The sequence below is a fragment of the Patagioenas fasciata genome, chromosome 1 (genome assembly GCF_037038585.1).
Source record: "Patagioenas fasciata isolate bPatFas1 chromosome 1, bPatFas1.hap1, whole genome shotgun sequence".
Taxonomy (NCBI): Eukaryota; Metazoa; Chordata; class Aves; order Columbiformes; family Columbidae; genus Patagioenas; species Patagioenas fasciata.
This window is the reverse complement of record NC_092520.1, coordinates 148,816,597-148,832,270: the sequence shown is the minus strand read 5'-3', so window position 1 is coordinate 148,832,270 and position 15,674 is coordinate 148,816,597. Positions and strand designations below refer to the sequence as shown.

Here is a 15,674-nt window from a genome sequence, read left to right as displayed (position 1 = left end):
ATCTTAGACTTACATCTTGCCCAGCAGGAAAACAGAAGAAATTTATATTTCCCAGTAGTTCTCAGCATCTGTTATAGATGCAGACCAAAGGAACTCTGTATTTTAAGCCATTTGGGGAACTCAGTGCACAAGAACCTGGCCATGCAGAAACAAGTCTCGGTCACAATCTATACAACTTTCCCTCATTGGCTCATCAGCCATTCAATACACAGCTTTTACATAAAGGAAAAAGGAAAAGCCAGTCTTACTGATGATACTAAGAAGGAAATAAACTTTGTTAAGAGACAAAAATGGACACAGAAGTGTGGAAGTAATACAAAGTGAACTTTCATTTGTCTATATATTGACAAGACTGAAGTATTATTAATTTTACATTCAGAATTTATTCATGCAGTTAACAGCTCTTCTGAAGTTCCCCATTTTATCTCCAAGGCTTAATGTGTTTACATGAAGATAACGGTATGGAAGACTGAAGGACATTTTAAGCATCTCAGGATGAACACCAATAAACCACTAGCTTCTGGAACAATAATTTCACTTCCCTGAAAGTAGCAGACTGGGGAAAAAGGCCAGCCTCTTAGCAGCCAGCAACACTCACTAAATGGTTCGGTAAATTTACCATGGGAGAGTTATTTACCACACCAGTGCTGGAAGTTCACCTCCACCAAAAGATTATTACAGATGAAGCTTAGCAGAAATCTCAGATCCAGCACAGGATGAGCAGCACATTCGTCATTCCATCAGCCCTCAGAGAACAGTCAGTCAAATGAGCTTCTGTTAATCTCTTTGATATGCTATTCCTTATAACTAAGTTGCGTAAGTCATCCTGAGAGACTTTAACTGTCATTGCTTTAGACAGTGAAACTTCACAGTGTGCAAGGTGCATTGATCATGGTTACACCCAAGTAAATTTATAAGGTTCATATGGAAAACCTCTATTGATTTGCCATCAGCCCTCTGGCATGTAATGCTCAGCCAGGTGCCAGACCAGCTCCTGGGGAGGTCAGGGGTGTTAGAGGGACATAAGGATCTCCAAAGAAAGGAGGAACAGACAGCTATTTGGCTGGCAGAAAGTAGTCCCAAGACACCATCGGTCTAGTTTTACTTTCACCCATATGAGTGTTTCTCAACTTTGCAACTGTGTTGTCTGCATTTCAGTCTTGTAATTAAAAATCTTCTATGTTTACCTCATGCTGCTTCACAACAGATTTCAGGTCAAGTGATGAACACAAGACATTCCCTTTCTTCAGGGTAGCTATCCCAGACATGAGGGCACTGGAGCACCGTCACTGTGCCAGACCTTAGGTCCTCCAGTCATCCTGGAGAGACCAGCACAGTGCCAAGGAGGTGGCCACTCATGGGTGGCAAATGGTAGGACACAGCCAGGTGGCTCCCTGGCAGCAGTAGGACAGGGAGTGAGGGCACCTGAACCCCCAAGGAGTCCCAACCCAGGAGACAGGTAACAACCGCAGGTCATAGCAGAGCTGCTGACTCAAAGGGCAGAATCCACTACCAAAAGCAATTAATTAATTACAAAGTGCGATTGAAAAATATGTATGTGTTACTACAGATTGTTGCTTTGCTGCTTTCCCTCCCAGTGGTCCAACAGTTCATTGCTCTTTCTAATCCCACTGGTCCCAGGTATAGCTGACACTTTACTATCAAGATACAACCTCCAGCAGGCATCATCCTATGTAATACAGCTTAAAATTATTCAAAGCAGGAAGTAGACCCTTAATTCACAATTTCTAGTCCTGCCACTTTCCCTTCAGTCCCTCCCAAACTGTTTCTGTTACAACTCCATATTTCTTTACTTTTTTCTTTGGTTTGACAACCCTAAAATTGTACATGACTTGAGTCATAAACTGCATTATCAAAGAGAAAGCAAGCTTGCATTATGTGATTATGATCTGATTTTATTTGCTCCTCTTTTACAACTGTCTTCTATCCATCCTTTACAATAACCTAAAAAGCAAGGGAAACTCACGTATCCAGAAACCAGCTAGAATAAACATTCTCCTGTTTTAATGTGTCCTCAAGTGTTACTTATACGGATGCCTGATTACCCTGGGCTTTTTGCAGTACAAAATCTGACTTCAGACACCTCTCATGCCACAGGGCTTGACGAATGTTTTCACAAGGGCAATTCTTTTAAACAGGAACCAGAACGGGCCCTGGGAGGCCAGTTCCCAAGCAGGTAACAGGTAACATGCCCTCCTGCAGCTACCACCCACCCTGTTCTCCAGTGGAAACTGTGTCCACCAGTGACAGCGAGAGAACAGAAGTGACATCTCAATCTGCTACTCAGGGCAAGTCAGGCAGAAGAAGGGCGTCCCAGGGACAGGCAGCTCCAGGCAGACCCCTACATGGGCCAGTACCACTGGCTGCCTGCTTGGCACCACCCTGTAGAGATGGAGAGAGGCTGCACCGGCTTCTCACTGATACAGGGAGGGCCCAGAGGGACACCAGGCAGACTCATCACTGACTGCCAAGTCCTTTTGCACCACTCCATGCCCTGCCCTGGAGCCCTCTCCAACCTCCAGACAAGGGCAGACAGGGTGCCCTGACACCCCCTTCCCCACATCTCCAGGGAGCCTGAGGGATGAGCATCCAGGGACTGCCACCGTGAACAGATAGACTCTTGTGTCAGCAAAAACAGATGGCAAAGCTGGGCAAATGGGGAGACTCCTCTGCCAGAGGTGGGAGTAGGATAGGGATGAGAACGGGAGAAGGAGACCAGAGGTCCCCACCAGTGCTGCTGTGTGGGCTTTCCCCAGCCCAGACGTGAGGTAAGGGCAACACCACAAAATGCCCCAGCTGCAAGGAATGGCTCATGCTTATTTTCAAATGGTTAAAATCAATCATGCACAAGGCAGATCTGCAGGAGACTCAGGCTCCATTCATTCTAGTGCTCAAGGAATTGCTGATTGTTTGCTTTAAATATGTTAACTGCTATTGTGGGGAATAATACATATCACCTATTACTCCTACAATCTGATGTGAACGTGTATGTTGACATTGGTTTGTACTTTGTATGCAAGTCACCTACAGCTAACCCAGGAACTATCTCTTAGAATCAGACATAAAGAGCACTTTGCAATTTAAGTTAACTATGATAGAAGAGAGAGGGGGCAGGGAGGGAAATCCACTTGCAAGCAGAACAAAACCCTGTTTCCAGGGGGTCTGTCTCCATCATTTTCTAGCTACTGTTTTCCAACAGTAGCAGCCACTAATCCTCAGAAAGATACGCTTCCACTTGAAGAGAAAATAAAGAAAATGAAAGAAATTGGAAATTGTAAAGTCGCAGTAATGACAGCAACTGTTAATAGAAGAGTTTCTGTGCCCTGCTGGCTCCTATTTAGCAGGTTTCTGTTCCAGTGTAACCATAGGAACAGCAGTGAAGAGTCTCATTTAAAAGCCTTCACTTCAGCTGGTATGTTAAGTTATGAGACTGCAATGGGCTTGAATATTAAAAACATTCAAACGGCTCTTAGAAAAAAAAAAAGCTCAGTTTGAATGAGAACTGTATGACTGTATTGTAGGAGACAGACATCTGTGTTGTAAACAGACACAGTGCCCCGCCAATAAAGTGGCAAGGGGAAGCCTGACACCAGCCACCCTAGAACAAACAAATCCTACTGATGGAGGCAACCAAAAATCAGGCTCAATAAACAGGTTAAGACCACAAATCGTGAATTGCTTAACACACTGTGCCACTAAAACTGAAACCATATGTTTCCTGTAGCTGTCGTTTTGTTTAACAGAGCGCAGCAGGACGACGAGTTGAACAGAGGAGGTAACACAACAGCTTCATTGCAACATTCATCCAAACCAGTAAATTCTGTATGCCAAATTTTACTTGATTTTTCAAAGTAAAAAATGACTCTGTTTTAGCTCATTATCCTTCTTTAAGGAAATATGAACTAACATAAGTCAGCTATCTTGAAAGAAGTCCAGTCATGGGAACAAAGCCAACCAAATACATAGCCCAAGTAGATTAGAGATGTTAAAGGCAGCTCTCAGAACCAGGGAAATAAAAAAATTATGGACCAAAAAAGTGAGGCATACCTAGGGACACTGTATGGAATTACACCTTTCTCCCAAAGAACATGAAGATAGCAGCTAACCTAAGGCATCTGTTACTTTTCACACATTAGCAATAACATTCATTTGAAAGCATAGCTGGAGACATGTTCAATTATTCAGTAACACCTTTTTAAAACAATGTACTACAATAAACAACTGGACAAAAAACGGAAACAAGTTCACATTGCCCAAGCTGCAAGGAAGAGGCTTGTACATAATAGGAAAGCATAATGTCCCTTTTTCATAAACAAGCAAATATGAAAACTTTAAAGCAAATATTATGTAGACAATATTATGTAGACAATAACCTTCCAGTGATTATCTGTACAATTTGCTGTCTTAATTTAGAAGGAGTGTTGAAATATTTCAAGCAGTTACAAAAATTATAAGGTCTCTGCAAGGCCACATGAGAGATTAAGTAGAACATAAAATGAAGCTTCAGTAACCATCTACATACATTTTAGGGAACACGATTTGCTGTTGTTAAAATGGCTGTAATCTTCTGCTTAATTTCTCATCTGTGTCCCTATTCTAGAGGCTCTGGCAGGGAGGAGGCAGGAAGAGATGAATACTCTGTTCTCTGGGCTGCCTTAGCATCACTTGTCAAATATTTAGCCAGGATCAGACAGATCTATATTATTTTTCTTATAACTGTATGTCGAGGGTTTAGATTGCAGGGTGACAATCAAACCCTGGCAGATGTATTGTGAACCTCCTCTCCCTCCCACTTCCCCCTTTTGCCCCTCCCTCTCCCCCCTTCCCACTCAGGACAGGCGATCAGGAGGGAAAGAAGGACAGAGAGAAGAGAGTTGGAAAAGTTAAAGATGTTTTACTAATGCTACTAATAAGAATAGAGAAAATAATACAAAATATACAAAGCCAATCTTGAAAGTCTCAGCAACTGCAGAGCCAGCACCCGAAGTCCTGGATTAGATTCTGTAGCCAACTGGAGCTGGATTCAGTCTCTCACTAGGCCTCCGTTCACAGGGACAACCAGCAAGGTCCTCTCCTAATGTCAGCCATGAGGAAAAAGGGACAAAAAGGGACGAGATCCTCGTGATCTCCCACTTTTATATGAAGTATTCACGTGAATGGAATGTTATACACAGTTGGTCAGTTTCTTGGTCACCGGTTTCTCCTTGCCCCTCTTGTGAGATGTCCATCCATGCTTATCAATAAGTTTGCATTCCATTGCTAGGTTTACCAAAACAGGTGTCTGGTTCTCCAGGAAAATGCAGCTAATATGAAGGCTTTAGCTGACAGGCAAAATTCACTAAAAGAGAAAGTTGTTTTTTAACAAAACCAGGACACTGTAATAATTACCATTTCACTGGCTAATTTATGATTTTCTATCTATTGTTACTGCTCAAACATGTTCTTCGGTCTGTCTTGTGCATATTCACTTTTAACTAATGCTGAGGCTCTATCCCCACAGGTCACTATCTGCTTTGCCTGTAGTAATCAAATTTTCAGAAGTCCACCATTCCCTTCAAAAGTACAACTGATGTGGTAAGTAATGTGGAAAAATCCCAGTCCTTTTATGCTCTGTATAATGTCAGTCACCTCTAATTGCCTCAGAGGTGCTATCAGAGCTTCAGAAGTATATTTGTAGCATTAAAGAAACCAAAGAAAATGTAGGCTCATGTCATTTCAAGTGTTTCAGATCTGATGCAGGGCCGGCAGCCTTTACTGCCTCACTGTTGTGCCAAGGAGACTACAGGTGGTCTACTAACCAGGCTTTTACTGGCTAAAATAGGCACCACAATCTGTGCTTGCAGTTAATGTTGGCTTTATTTGAAGAGAGAAACCAAAAGTTTTCTACTTCCTATGTCCTTGTTGTTCTAAGCACCTGTGCAGCTGAGTTGATTTACTTTGCTAACAGTGCCACAACAGGATCCCTGACATCTGTTTCAGCTTTTCACATTTCTTTTGACTAATGAGTCTCATCATTATTGCAAAGCCCTGTCCTTGTTTTATTTACAGATGGTAAATGATTCCACATTCAGATCCACATATAAAATTTTCATGTTAAACATCTGCAAGTTAATTATGATATAAAAGTCTCCACAAGCTCCAGCGCCCTGCATGGTAGGTTAGTGATGCCTTGGAGATGGTTTCAGCCTCTTCTGTTAAAAAGACACCTGGAGGATGGGGAGAATCTGGGGAAAAACAAGCAAGCAAGCAGCACTAGCTTTAAACAGTTCAGGGAAGCTGTCTCTGGTTTCACAGGCAAAAGTTGTTTTAAATTTCTGAATAGTGGAAATGTTTACTAAAAGCAGAGACTTTAATGTGCACTGATTTAAAAAAAAAAAGACAATAAAATACAGACATTCTCTCTAGCAGTTGAGATCTCAAACTTGCAAAGGAAAACTGTTACGACACAGCAGAAAGAAAGAGTGAAATAAGTGAAAACTGACCTGAAATGCAGAATGATGAAAAACATTTAATTACCTCATTTTGAAATAAGGTTCCCATAGCTACCTTAGTAAAAGCTGGCTTACAAAGGGTAATCATGGGGTTTTCCAAATGTGTAGCCAGGGACTTCCTCTTAGGGGGCTACTGCTCATTTTTGCCTTCCCTCCCACACACACACTACTGCAAGGCAGTCCAATAATATGCTGCTGTTTGACATGACTGCATTTATAATTTACACCAAGAAAACTACTGCAGTGAGAGAAGCCTGCACCTGATGAGCCCGAGGCTCTTCATTGCTTTGGAATAGTCATTTCTGCAATGCGCCAGGGATATATTTTTTTAAAAATTATTTTAAGTGATTAGGATCTAGGATCAAATGAAGAGGACTACCCATTTTACAGTGTCACTGAACTATAAATGCTGCTGCATGCATTGTTGAGGAATTAGCCCAACTAACCAAGAGCAAAAGGCCCTCTAGGAGATGAACACCACTGTGCTTGAGTTGTCCATATCAGAGACATTGATCACGGAGCTGCAAATCACAGAACCATTTTGGTTGGAAGAGACCCTCAAGATCACCAAGTCCAATCATAAATGGGGCACTCCAAAGCGTTGCCAAGTCAATCACTACATACAGTCCTTCAGAGCCTACATGAAGGATTATGCATTACTTCAAATGGTGCCATGCCATTGAAAACACTTTAAAGGAAAAGTGTCTTGCCTGGCTAAGCCAAGAAGCTTGTAAAATGACCGCAGACAAGGCCCATAAGGTGACTAACTCTGTAGTCCCTTGGTGACACCACTCATCTGACAGGGATGAGCTTCATGTTGGAAGGTAAGTTGCCTGACCCATCACAGCTGGATAAAATACAGGGACAAATCCCACGAGTAGGGACTGGGATTTCCTCAGTCTCATGCTGAACTTTGTAACTATGTTACAGAATCAAAGTTCTTCTTGTGCTCTGCAGCTTTCATTGGGTCAGAGAGATTTATGGGCCCCATTAAGCAGAGGGTGATGAGCAATTGCTTCTGATTTCCTGGGGCAAGCTCTTTTATGGATATCAACCTAGTGACTTCGGTCCATGCAGATGCCTGTGACTGGCACTGCTAATGTCATACTTTACTTTCTGATGCTTACTCCCTGCTGTTCTGAAGGTGGAGAAGGGCAGGGGAAATCCTGTTCACATGCATATTTCAGGATAATCAGGATAATCTTCCCCTGCTTGAACTCACACTCTGAACATCAAGTTTTAACATTTTAATGAGGTGTCTAAACCATGCTTGTTGCAATTAAAGTTTAACAAGCATTTAAAGCAAGATTTTAAGTTCTACATTAATATTTCACAATGAGCTTTATTACTTTGTGCCATTCCGTACCAAATGGTTTATGCAACCTGCAAAAGTTTTTGATTCAGCCAGGCACTGCAGTTCTCCAAAACACAGCAAAGCAGTGACTCCTTCACACAGCCTCTTCAAGCTGCTACCCACCCCACAATACAATCAAAAGGTTTGTTCTTGTAAACCAAAGCTGTGACAGGACCTTGGAATATTTTAACAACGGGCTAACATTTACAATATATCAACTTATATTTCATACCATGAGGATATTTAATCTTTGCATCAACAACAACTAGTCCAGGAGCAGCTACTCGGAAGTCACACAGCATCCAGTCCAACCCATAACAACTCTGAAAGTTACGTGAACATCTGGGGTTTTTTTTGTTGTTTTGTTGGTGGTGGTGGTCATGGGTTTTTTTGTTGTTGTTTTTGGTTGGTTGGTTTTTACACATGAGATTTGCTGAAGGTAACTACAATAGTGGGACCTTAAGCTCTCCTTAAATAGTTGATGTACTTAACACCCCCTTTGTGAGGAGAGCTTTAGCAAGAGGACTTTGACATTCCTCAACCCCACAGATACTGCACATCAACTCTATCTGAAGAATACAAAGTTTTAGTACCACTGCTCCTCTTGAGGGACACCTCAGGGATATTGCCTAGACAAGAGGAGCAAGAAGAGGACAGCAGGGAAGAGTCTGCAGCTTGAGTGCAGGACTTGGGAGGGGAGCACCCCCAAACCTCTTCTGTGAGCCTGTGCCACTGCTTCCCATGTGCTCAGAGGTGCAGATCTGCTGAACCCTCAGCCAACCAAAACAAAAACTTAAATTAAAATGGACTTAGAAACTCTCTTTTGCTCTTCCTAGAAGGATTCCTGGGGCTCTCCCAGGAATTCTTGATAGGTAAGCCCAAACTTGAGGCCTATACACCACAACCTGTATACTTCACTTGCAAACCTGCAATAAGCAAACATGCTCAAAAACTGAGCCTCGCCACAGCAAGTTGCCTCATACAGAGTGCTGAGACTGTGTGGTGGGCAAGAACACCTACATAACAAATGAACTGGATAAAATGAATACATCAAAGAGCAAAGTATTGATGGAATCATTTGTAAATGAATGAAAACCATATTGATGAGTCCATTACTTTGTTTCAGCAGTACTTGCACTAAATAGCAGGGTGGTTTTGATTAACGCAGTGATGACACTGAACTTCAATTTCCTTAATATTTTATTTCTTCATATTACTGCTTCTGTTTGAAGGACTGTGGCTCATTGAGCATGAGTAACCACGCATTGAGAGGATTCTGTACTACTTCAGACAGGTTTCCAAAACGGCATTGTGCACTACCTTCTTTCCAGGGGCAATGAATGCACTGGTGCTGTGATTTCTTGGACTTCTGGATGGGCACAGTACTTTCCTGAGCTGGAAGAGTTTCTTAATATAGCATAAAAGAGAAGTAAGCATGTTCTTCAAAAACGCTAGTTCTGATTTTTCTGAAGACTGTACAAGTGCAGGCAATCTGGCAGCCTCAAGGAAGCAATCCAAATAACTACAACCTCCTCTCTCTCACTTCCAAAAATATCATGTCTCGATAAGCTGTGACTCCACCTCCCATCAACTGACTAAACAACTTTCCAAAATAAGGATAAAAGTTGGAATAGAAATGTAATACTGTGGTGGGGATAAATTCCATCCATCAGGCAAACTGAACAGAGTTATACAGGCATCACTCAAATTACTTTCCAGGCTAGGGATGCTCGTGAAGAGAATTCTGGGCACACAGGAGACAGACAAACAAAAACTCCCTTTGGTATCAGTAGAGGATGAAAAGCTGACTGGCCATTGACCTCGTCCACCCATCATGGCACACTGGGCTCAGCAGAAGGATGCACATGCACACAGATGGGCTCCCTGCTATTTCAGCATGTAAATCAACCTTTCCAAAGGATAACCATGAAGATGTGCCCCCTCAGGGACAGTTATTTTAGGACACTGGCTATGAATCGTACTCCACAGTAACAGCATATACCAGCTATTGGACAAGATGGACAGTACATCTGACCAGGACAGGAATTGCCGTATACAAGTTAGCTGCTATTAATAGGTAACAGAAAGCACACCGGATCCTCTCTGGCATTAGGTTGAACAGTTGGCAATCTAGGCAGACACTGATACACAGCACAGAACAGCACTTGCAGCTCAAGCTACTTAATCAACATACGGGACTGCCTGGGTGAGACAACCTGTTTCTTTCTTTTTTTTTTTTTTTTTTCAGCTTTCCAACTAAATTTAACCCAGTAGTACAAAATATGGCAACAACTATCCTTAGTAGTCTTTAAATTGCTTCAAAAAGGAAAGTACTTTTCTTTGGAGATGTAGCAACGTGAGAGAAGGCAAAGAGTTGTAAGACCTCTCCTACTAGACAGGTTAAGTATTGTGGAGAAAGATCAAGCTTGCAGAGCAGAGGACTCTTCCGAAGGGTATCTACTTCCATCAGAGCAAGTCCTCTGAGGCCTCTTACACCACACTCTCTCTTGAAAACAAGAAAAAAAAAAACTTACAGGCCCTTAGATAACCCTCTCCTTTTTGTTAGCACTCCAACACAAGAGTCAGACTGAAGAATAAGAAAACTTGTATCGAAAGTTGTTTTTGAAGGAAAGAATTTCAGACATCAGTGAATGGACTGGTCTTTGAGAACTGTCCAAATCTGCTTCAAGCTCCCACCCACGAGATTTTTAGCATGATAGTTCAGCTAAGCCTTTTTGTGCAGTTAAGCATCACCAGACAGGCCAGTCCCAATAAGTCCTTCATCTCCCTAAAATTCATCACGAACTCTTCTCTTCCCCCAGCCAACTGCTTTGCCAGTGCTGCAGTAACCATCATCACCACCACACCAAAATGCCTAACTCAGTCCTCACCCACTGCTACAAGAGCAGGGTGATTTTTGCAGCCCATTTCGGAAGCCACTCATCACCTCACAGGACTATGTGGTACCTGCACTGTGGGGACAGAGATCACACGTGCAGCATTGAAAAGCATCACCTTGGCTGAAGACACAGGGGCTGCCAGCTTCAAAATGAAATTTGAAACAAAACAACAACAACAAACAAACCCAAAACAACAAAACAAAACAAACACCACGGCTGTCAGCTCTGAGTCACTCTTCTAAGACCACTGAACATTTTGATGAACGTGGAGGAAACTGAGCTTGTGCTTTCACAGCATAAACGAAGACTTCTGGGTAAGTTTGTGGCAAATGACTTTGTATCAGAGCCATGTCATAAAAAAATCTACATGCTGTACTCATCTGGACATGCTGTGATCTGTTCTGCCAGAGGTTTAACAGTAGTTTATCTTGTACAAATACATATATATGTAGGGCAATCCCTATACATCACCTATCTCAACAAGTCATCTTAGAAACATATACCAAAATTACTCCCATATATATCTCTTTACTTCTTACTGCATGGATTTTGAAACGTGGATTTTCTATTAAGAGTCTTAAAGAAGTTAAGAACGTTATATTGGTTTATAATGAACACACACAAGAGATATTGATTTCTTGTTTCATTTTCCACAACTTTCTGTTTGTGAACTGAGGGACAGAGTGAGGGAACCAGGTGTCACTACTTAGAAAGGTTTGGAGAGATGCAGAGGATCACTCTTGGTGGAATAATAGAACTTGTGGATTAATAAGGCTCTTAAACAAGCATTAGAATCAATTGTCATGTACCATAAAAAGAAGCCTTTGCACATTGATCTGCAAGAACCATGGCAACAAATGGATTTGACTTCGTTGCTCAGATCACTGACTGGACACCCCATGCGAAAGATTATTATAGTTACTTAATTCTCAGATCTGGTGTAGAAAAACACACACATGAAGTCATTAAGTTTCCATGATTCTTCTTGAAGCTGTACCTGCTGGCCGTCAAGGTCACCTCTCATTTAGGACTATCAGAAAACTCCTTTGAATTCTCATTTAGTGAGGAGAAAAGGGTCATAGAGAGCTGTGAGCCAGCAGAAACTCCATTTTCTAACAACTTGAGTTATTTGGGGTCCCTTTGGCTGTGAAGGAAGAGAGGAACATGATCCACACATGGATTCGTACACACATTTCCCCACTGATTTGGAGAAGGAAAAGCTTCCCAGGGGTTGTGCATCTTTGCTTCGATGATTTTTGACAGTGTTGTAAAACCATTAGTTGGTGATGCTGGAAGTCTAATCTCTCTTCTGTTTGATAATATTTTTCCCTTATAACCTGGGAAAACTACCAAGTCTCTTATTGGTTTTGCCTGTTTCTTAGATTACAGACTTCTCCTCCCCTACAAATTTCTGCAAGTTCCCTCTTCCAAGCAGCAATCTGCATTCCAGCTTTAGCACACTTTTCAACCTCAACATTTCAGCAGGCTGTATTCCAGTTTTAATGTGCTTTTTAAACTCAGCTTTTGTATCTGGGCTATTTTAATGTGGTGTATGAAACAAAAAACAAACCCAAAAGATAATCTTTAATGTGTTCATTGCCTCCTATTCTTCACCCCTTCACTGCACTTATAGCCATTTCCTCCAGGTCTAAAAGAAGCACAATCTCCCTTAATCCAGGGCAGGAATCTCACACACCCACTGAGGCACACCCATGACCACAGATAAACTACACCCCGCTTCCCCTGACTGTATTAGATTCCCTTTTTTTTGTTGGCACATTTTAATAACCTATGTTCTGGATAGGACAAACAGAAAGCTCTCATTCTAAGACTAAGAACACAAACCCAGCAGCAAGCCTGCCTATTTTCACAACAAAGTTATAGTCTTCTGTCTTGGTCTGTTGGTTGAAATTGATCTCACTTCTCAGAGGTACCTCAAATACATTTGAACATTTATTCAAATATACCTGAAGAACTTGAGGTTTCTACCTTTTTACATTAAAAACTTTGAAGAGTTGGCATTCACCCCAAACCAAAGCAAGATGCATTTTACAAGGTTATCAAAACCACCTTCCTGCTCAGGCTTGAGCCTGTACCCTCAAATTTCCTTCTCCACCTCAATTTATCTTCCTCCAATTGAAATCACTGCTACAGCAGATGAGGTTTATCAAGTTTATCAAACAAAAACAGCAGCTCGTACATCCACAGCTCCAAATTAACTCAAATGGAAGGCATTCATTTGCACACCACTCCTCCCCTTCCCAATTAAAGCAACAACTAATTTGGCAGGATGTTAGTTCCTTGCCATCCCAGTAGGCAGGCTGGAATGGTTCAGAACCATCCCTCTGTACATGTAAATAACTGCAGCTTTTTTCACAGCCAACACTTTCAGTGCCCTGTACAAATAACACATTTTTTCCAGTAGACTGCAGGAAAGACAGAACATAAAGGACCTCAGAACCTACAGTCAATGCCACACCAGGATTAAAATTCAGAATTTAGGTTCCCTTACTATACCCTTATTCTTCCAGACACAAATGACGCTCCTGCATAATGGGATGTGAAAACTCTTGCCTTCCTCTCACAGCTCCCAAGTAATCCCAGTTTTCCTTCTCCATAAAGGCTTGATCAGATGAGATGCATTCTCCAGAGCACAGCCTGTGCAGGCACCTGCTTGGATGGCACCAACTACACACACTCTGCAAGGACAAAAATCCTTATGGTGGCAACCCATGCTGCCTGCTGTAAGCAGCTCATTTTTGTGCATTGGACACATGCTCAAATGTCCCAGACTGACTCAGGAAGAGGAAATGACCCACCGTCACCATTGGGTCAAGAAGGCATTTCAGGGCTGCCTCTTCAGTTCATGCAGCATTGGCTCAGCATTTTCCTTCACCTCTCTGCAGCTTTGAATGCTGCTGACTAGCGAAGGGAGGGGCTGAAACTGCTATGTCACGGCTTGTTCCAGCTTGGCAAATTCTGTTAAGTATAGCAGAAAAGTTCTTACCTGATAGAGCCAAAGCTTCTTTGGCTAAACCAACTAAATCAGCTGCTGTTTCCATGAATAATGTTTCCATCATTTTTGTTCTCTTAAGTATCGCTTCCTACCTGCCTTTTATTTTGAAGGTGTAGCAGATACAAAGACCACACAGAAACAGAAGACACAGAGGATCATACAGCTATCACTGTAGCAAGTTCAGTAGCTCCCAAAAAGCATCATATATACACATTGCCAATAGCCTGGAGATCACAAACAGACCACAACGAGCATGTTGGCTTCTCAAACTCAACACTCATTTTAAATGCACTGATAACACAGACACCTGGAAGTAACTGATTTATCGTCATTGGCTACTGCATCCCATTATGAGAACTTTCCTTAAAACCCTTTCGATTTTAATCTGCTCCCTTAAGCTAATGAAGACACTTTGGTGAAGCTTGTTGTCTCAGCCTGTAGTTTAGTGGAAGAGAACCAAGAGATTCTCAGCTTTGGTAACTTAAAGTTAACAGCATGAAAATGGTGGGCTTCCTCAAGCACATTTCCAAGGGTCCCATATAAGTGCTGGTACTTGACATGGCAGGGCCTGACAAGCCCTATCTTGGCAAGATATTTAAACTCCATGAAATGGCCAGGTAAAGCACCTAGGAACCCATATTAGTAGGAGCAGCCTGCAATTAGACTGCCTACTACATATGGAGCTCCGGTCTTTTTTTAAGAGTTGAGTACACTGTCATTTAAGTTAACCCCATTCACCAGGAATGCCACTTCTCTGGTGCCTACATATTTACCTGGAATGTTTCCAGGTTTGTTATGCCCTTTGGACCTTGAAGATCTCAGCTACTCAGAACCAAGATGTGGACTTCTGCTACAAGCAACCTTCCCTCAGCACCAGTGCTTCACATCAGCTGCAGAACCACCTCTGACAAAAACTTTCCTACCATATTTAAGGATGGGATTTCCAAGGAAGATAGATGATGCCTTAATCTCAAGATGAAGCCTGAAGAAGATTAAATATGGAGGCTGAGAAAAAGGTGGAAGAATTGACCTTATCAAGACCACACCACTGGTGTAGTTTCTGCAGGGTGTCAGGGGCTACTTCTCAGGAGCCATTAATGGACTTCAGAGGAAATCCTGGCTACCACATCTGGCAGCAGAGAGCCTAGTATACAACCAGGCTGCCACATCAAAGGCGGTCATTTTATTCATTTAATTCCCTCAAAAAAAAAGCTGCTTCTCTTCACAGCTGCCTGCACAGAAGAAAATCCCTCCTTGCTCAAGCAGCACAGGCTCAGGCGCAGAGCTGCAAGGAAAGCTGGGGCAGGGAATTGGACCTGGTTGTGCTGCTCAGCAGCTGATTGCCATGTCTCCATCTTCCATGTGACAGGCAGGGCAGGCAGCTCCCTCTCTCATATCAGCCCACAGCACCATGCCGCTCACCAGGGCTGGGAGCAAGTTTGGATAAAAGGTTAATTCAAGGAATGGCCAGATATACAGCACTCCAGCAATGAGAGCATGAGTTCCCACGTGGCTCACCAGCTTTCTGCTAGTGGCTGGCAACCAGCAGAAGCAAAAGTGTTGGTGGCAAACACTGTTTCACAGAAGGGTGCCAAGGTAGTACCCAGGATGGCTACGGAGGCACACGTTTCTGGCACGGTACATGGGGGGTTTTGTGTTTGTGGGTGAGTGGAAGGCGCCAGTCTCGCAGCTGCCACATTTTTAATGTGACATTCATCGGTAGTGCACTAACTCGCCACAATGAGGGGAGCATTGCACTTCCAGCCCCATATCCAGTGATGCATGTGTGTACCTGCACAGCTACAGCAGCCACACCAGTCATTTCCCTTAACAAAAATGAAAAGATGAACCATAAGAGCATTAGAAAGGACCAGATCAACCCTCTCCCCCCA

At 42.6% G+C, this 15,674-nt stretch overlaps 1 protein-coding gene across 6 annotated transcripts in view; it reads right to left on the bottom strand.

Moving 5' to 3' along the window:
- DENND5B (DENN domain containing 5B) overlaps nt 1-15,674 on the bottom strand; it is a 118,889-nt gene that overhangs the window by 86,608 nt on the left and 16,607 nt on the right. The window lies entirely within an intron of this gene.